Source organism: Drosophila serrata, unplaced genomic scaffold (genome assembly GCF_035046125.1).
Source record: "Drosophila serrata isolate PLE 108 unplaced genomic scaffold, ASM3504612v1 contig_240, whole genome shotgun sequence".
NCBI classification, from domain to species: domain Eukaryota; kingdom Metazoa; phylum Arthropoda; class Insecta; order Diptera; family Drosophilidae; genus Drosophila; species Drosophila serrata.
In genome coordinates this window covers 6,914,894-6,921,349 of record NW_028257138.1, presented here as the reverse complement: position 1 = coordinate 6,921,349, position 6,456 = coordinate 6,914,894, and positions in this window count along the sequence as shown.

Sequence of the window (6,456 nt, the reverse complement as noted above, 5' to 3'; positions counted from 1 at the left end):
AGCACTGCTGATATATATATAAATAATAATTGTCATGGTTAAGACTTACCGCAGTGATCCTCTGTCATCATTGCTTATTTCTTCTTCTAGTGTAGAGCTATGTCCTTAATGACTTCAATTAGGTTGTCATCGAAGTGAGCGTCTTCCTGGTCATCCAATTGCATTGCCTTGATCAGATGGCATAGTTGAAGTCGAAGATCACTATCACTAACACTAGCACTATCACCACAGATGTTTACACTACAAAGGCCACGTACAGACTGAGGGCAGCGGCGCTTGCGTGCCTCTATTTATAGTTCCCAAATGAAGAGAACAGAGAAAGTGTGAGCGAGAGAGTAAGAGATACCTCCAGAGAAAGAGGCATCTCAAGAGATAATTAGAGAGTGATAAACATAGCGAAAAATTGAGAGGGGGAGAGAGAGGGAGCGGGTGCTGGAACATTTTAAAATAATGCATTTTCATTGTTTATCACTAGCCATGATCAATGCGGGGATCGGCATCGACTCTTTCGCTCCATATAAATAAATTAAATTTGAGCAGTAAGTAACTCTGAACACTAAGTATCTATGACCAGTAATTGACTACGATCAGTAAGTATCTATGACCTGTAAGTATGTATAATCAGTAAACAACTTTGAACACTAATAAACAATGACTTGCAACTTTTGTAACACAACACATATCTGGGACTTGGCCGGTAGCAGTCACTTCGTTCCAGGGATGTTAGAACCAATTGGGAATCATATGTTCGCATGTGCAAGATTTGTTTTGGAACAATTTTAAGCTATTTCAATGAAACTATGGAGTTATTCTTTTATATAATTTTACTAGTATATAAGTCGGAGCATGGCGAATCGGTGGACTATATATGTATATACATATATGTATATAGCTGCCATAGGAACGGCCGGAAAATTTTTAGAAAAATTATTATAACTTTTCCAGTTTTCAACAGAATTTTATGAAATTTTATATTTAGCCACTATATATTTATCTAGAATTTTATATACAACAACAGTTAAAACAAAATTCTTCTTAAATTTGAAAGACCTATTATATTTATTTTCCCCTGTTTATTTATTTCCACCAGATTCTTTATCATATTTTTAAAATTCATTATCGGATTGACAATTGTGAGTACACTCATAACCACTGTGTCCCGCAGGTGCACTCGCTCGTTGGCCATTGATTTGGCTCGCTTCGAGTGGAGCTGGCTTACCTCGTTGCGTTTGGCTTCGGAATCGAATCACGCGCCTTCCGCATCGCAAATATTTGCCCACTGGCGATATTTCATTTGCCTCCACCGACTCCGAGGCGGGAGGAGAACTCATAAATCTTTGAGGGGAACCACCGGGCACCGGGCACCAGAGATGGGTCGATGGGCAAACGAATGTAATCGGGAAAAGTTTCCCTTTTTTTTACCCCCGTATTGATGGCTGAGGCACCTAGGCAACCACTGAAGGAGGAGCAATCGTTAGACTGACAAACAGACATCAACATCACGTCGGTCGCGGAAAAAGACGAAGGGGGGGGGGGGCGAGAGGGGAATCGAAATCAATATTTTCATCAGAATGAAAAATGACCCGGCCATCAGGAGTGGGGGGCTAAATTGTCCAGCATCCATAAAATCACTTGAAGCCGCCGTAAGCCGTTGGGATCCTTGAATGAAGTGCGGCATCTCAGGGGGGCTTTAGACACGGACTTTATATACTATATATATATATTTATATATACTGGCAGCTTATGTTTATTGTATTCCAGTGATTAGCGAAAATAACTAACTCCTACGCAGCTACGTGAATTTGCAAACGTCGCATAATTGATTAAACTCTGGCAAACGAGAGCGACTTAATCAACGAAGCGAGCAACATGGCGTATACGCAATGTGAGCAGAAAATATCCTTGAGACAAGGAAGCCGCATGCCAATGAAGCTTGAGCTTGATGTGATGAACAAGACCAGCAGCGACCCGAAACAGATACAAAAATATAGATATACAAACGTGGATTTGGGGGGGAGGAAAAAGGGGATAGGAAAACAAAACAAAAAAGGAACACAAAGACACCAATCAGCAGGAAAAACAATGAGGGCCATGAAATAGCTTAAGGATGGGGCGCCAGATGAAAGTGGGAGCCTTTAATAGGCGAAACAGATGTGACTTGGATCTTCAGGTACATGGATTATTATAGGGGTTAGGATTAGTGTGTAGACTATACAAGTCAATAGTTATGAGGGTTTATTTGGTGTTGAATTTCGGAATATATATATTATACATAAATCAATCAAGAAAGAGGTGATTACTTTAAGGTAACATTTTAAGAAGTAAGTAATTCCTTTTTATTTAGAAGCTCTTTAAACTTATGTTTGAGAGATATATTTAAAAAATATTTAAGAAGATAACCCTTATAATACCTTAAATCTTCTCTTGTTTTCCGGCTCACAACCCCCTTAAAATCCAGGTTCAATTTCAGGTTTACAAAACACATATTCCTATGTGGCAGGTCCTTAATTCACTCGGTGTATTCTCCGAAAATCTATTAGTGTATCTAGGGTAAGTCACATTGACAGTATCCGTTTCTTTATCGTCTCGAGCACACTTTTGCTGTTGTTTTTTTGTTATATTTTTTGTTATTTGCTTTGTTGCCGCTTTTGGCTGCTGGTGTTTTGTTATTGTTCCTGTTTTGGGGCACACTCGGCTACGTGACACTGACATGGATTTTCGAGTTCCCTACCGCCTAAGGGGGAGGTCCTTAGAGGCACTCACACACACACTCACACACACACACACACACTTACACACACGTGCTCGCTTATGAGGTGCCTGTCCGTCCTTCCGTCTGCCTACCCGTTCATTTGGCATGTTCGTGCCGTAAGTCGTCGTCGTTCTACTTGCACTTTGTCAATTCGCAAATCTTTTCGTACGCCATTCTTTTTAGCGAATTTAGCCGCTATGTCTCTTCATCATCAAAGGAAACGCACATATTCACTCGGGCCAAGTTTGGAGAACTAAACTGGAACAAAATGTTGAGACAGGCAGGGAAATCGCTGAAACAAGTCTTGAAACCTTGAGGCATCCTCGGTGGCGGTGGTAGCGGTCTCCCTCTCTCTCTCATCACAATTGTGCAAGTTAACTTTGATGAATTCAATTATTTGAGCACAACAACATCCTGTCCCCCTCCCCATCGCTATGTGCATACAACTTTTGCCAAAATACTAGAGCTCTACCTACAATCAATAATGCAAACGTATTTCATATCATTTATTATTTAAACATAGCTGTGAGTTATTTTTAAATGGTAGTATTTTCATTAATATTTAGCTGGGCCATTTGATGGCATTAAGGATTTATGTATGATGATGGTATAAAGGATTTTTGTATGTATTAAGGATTTATGTTTTATTATTGGTAGGTTTTCAAATGGGAATATGTCATTTATTTTCGTTTAAATCATGGAATTCGGTATGTTATTTGTTTATAGTTTTGAAAACTCAAATAATATGATAAGAACAATTTACATTGTTGGAAAAAGTATGCCTTGATTTATAGCAAGCACCAAGAATATTCTTAATTGGTACTTGACTTTATTATTAATATATCCCAGGCTTACCTTATTTTCCTTTTTAAGTTTACCATAATTAAGAGCTGCTATTATTTTGCCCTTGGCTGTATGTATCCCTCAGCACGTGTTTGTCTTCGCCCTCGTTCAATGAGTTTGTCCCCAACGTCGTCGTCGTGCTTAGAAGGAATTGAAATTCCCCCATGTCCTCACGTCGCAAATCCTGCTCCTGGTCCTACTTCCTTCTCCTCCTCCAGTTTCTTCTTCCTCTCCAACTCCTGCTCCTGCTCCTGCTTCTGCTGGCTGTCGTCTCAATCTGTAAAGTGGATTTATTTCGTTGAAATCGAAAGTTGATTTCTCCCATATCCACATGGCCTCTACTGTGTATGTCATTGTGTCACGACCCCGCTGTACTGTACGGAACTGAACCCTTTTGTGCATTATCCGCAAAACATTAAAGGATTTATCAATTTACGCAATGGAAGTTGAGCAAAAGTCAAACAGGTTATTCTTACAGATTTGTGCCTTATTATATAGTTTGGGCGGTTGATTGATTAAATTGTTTCCCCGGCTTTTGTGTGTGGCCAAGTCCCTGGAGGTATTACAGCAACTTTTGGAGTTAAGTAATAAGTTTGATCTTTGATTGAATTTAGCCGAGAGCCGAGAGCCATATCGGGAATTGGTAAGACCTCATAGAACTTAACTGGGCTTTGAGGCGGTAAGCCGCGATAACTTAATTTAATGCTAAAAAGATTTTCAGTTTTGATTTTGGGTTGATTATGATTTCAAAAGAGTTTCTAAAGACGATAGGGTTTTAGGAATATGAGAACATGAGAACAAAAGATAGATTAACTTTTAAAGGAAATAAAAATCGGAAACCTTAAGTTTAAACTGAGAATTGCAGCAAAATCTATTCCTGCTATTTTATTGCCACTTAAAGAAATAAATTAATCAAATTTCCCTCGATTTTCTTGAGTATTCCACCATTTTGGTAACCAATTTTGAGCCAAAGTAATCCCAACAGCTCCATTTCCTAAGCCAGAACCTTCAAAAGAATGGTCATAAACAATCGTAAACGAAAAGTGCAAATGCAAATTGCTTTTTGTGGTTTGAAACAACAACGAGACCTAGAGGAAGAACAGTCCGCAGAAAGCCACAGTAAAACTAGGGGGCTGAATTATGACAATGGCTGGCACTGTACTTATGAGAATGCTCTGAGGTCAACAAATTATGCTTTATTAACGACATGCATCGTAAAAATCGTAAATGGAAATTCCAACTTGGTTTACGATTATCCTCGCATCAATATACATATTATATATATTATATGCCATGAAAGAGATTCCAAGCAGCTTTGGTTGGGAAAGAAAGGAAGGCAAAAATGCCGGAATACTGTTTCAAATTGGTCGCAAACAATCGCAAACAGTTAAAACCAAAAATTGCAAAAAATACAGAAAACAAAATAAAAAGAAAAAAAATTGGGTAGCCTGAATTGCAATTAAACGATTTCATGCATATATGTAAATGCATTGCATAATGCTCAATTGCCGGAATCCGCGGAGCCATGAGAAATGAAATTACAAAATGTAACCATCAGCAGCAACACTGCCAATTGCAATAACAATGAAAACACATCGATTCGATCGGGCCCATAACAACAACTATTAAATTAATGCTGAAAACTGAAATCAATTTATTTGTAGAAAATCATGACGCATGAGGGAACAAGGGAGTCCGAAAAAAGGACAAGAGCCTGACGCGGCCACACATTATTTAATGAATAAATCAGACCGCCGGGAGCTGTGTCGAGCAAATAACCACGACAAATAACCAAAATCACACAAAATTCAATTGCAGCTGAAAAATAGCACACACACAAAAACCTCACATGCCTTTTATCGTCATTCTTCTAATCGTTTTCATATTAATTCTAAAATACAAGTGCCCTTTTCGAATGGCATTTCAATGGGTTTTTTTTTTTCATTTTTAATTATCGTGTCAAGGCAAGAACTATGACTTTGAAAGATACAAAGGTAAACCTTTAATATAATTAATTTTATCATTAGTATTTACATTTTTGACTTAAAAACTAACCTAAAATAATACCAAAAATGATAATAAACAAATTAAATTAAATAAACAAAACCAAGATTGGACCATCTTCTGTCAGAAGTGATAGAGTCCTGAATGTAATATTATAGATTTATCTATACTGTATCTATATAATATAGATATCTTACGTTGAGATATACATACAAGTGAAAAAATCTATATACTTTTTAATATATAATATTATACTTTCCCTTCCAAAATACACCCATAATCAAATGCTCGCCTTCTTGGCAAAACAAAACGTTCTTTACGACTTTAACTATTATTTATTTATTTTGCCACCATGCACTCAATCAAATTTCACTAATTTACAAGCATATTTCAATATATATATATATATATTCTTTTTTTTTTCGGTTTTTTAATGGCAAATCAGTGTGTGGTGTCCTGGGTACTGGCATGCCAACGAGTCCCGGGAGCTTTCTAGTTGGCCAATTAAATTCAAATACATAATTGATAAGCGGCTAATTTAACGGCTCGACGCACAGAGCAACAATAATAGCGGCAACAACAACTAAACGGAGTAATGACAGGAATAACAATATGCACGAAGGCTCGAATTAATGACAAGTAACAGGATAACGATTTCAGCACGAACTCAAACAGAAGGACGAACACGAATTGGAGTCTCAAGTCGCATTCGTAGGACAGCGTCGTCAGTTTAGTTTATTTGATTTGTATTTTGTTGACAGGGACGTAAGGCCAGTGTGTAGTATGTCCTGGCCCCTAAAATGTAAATATATTCAATACCGATGCATGCCACCACTTTGTTTGGCAAAAAGTTGCTG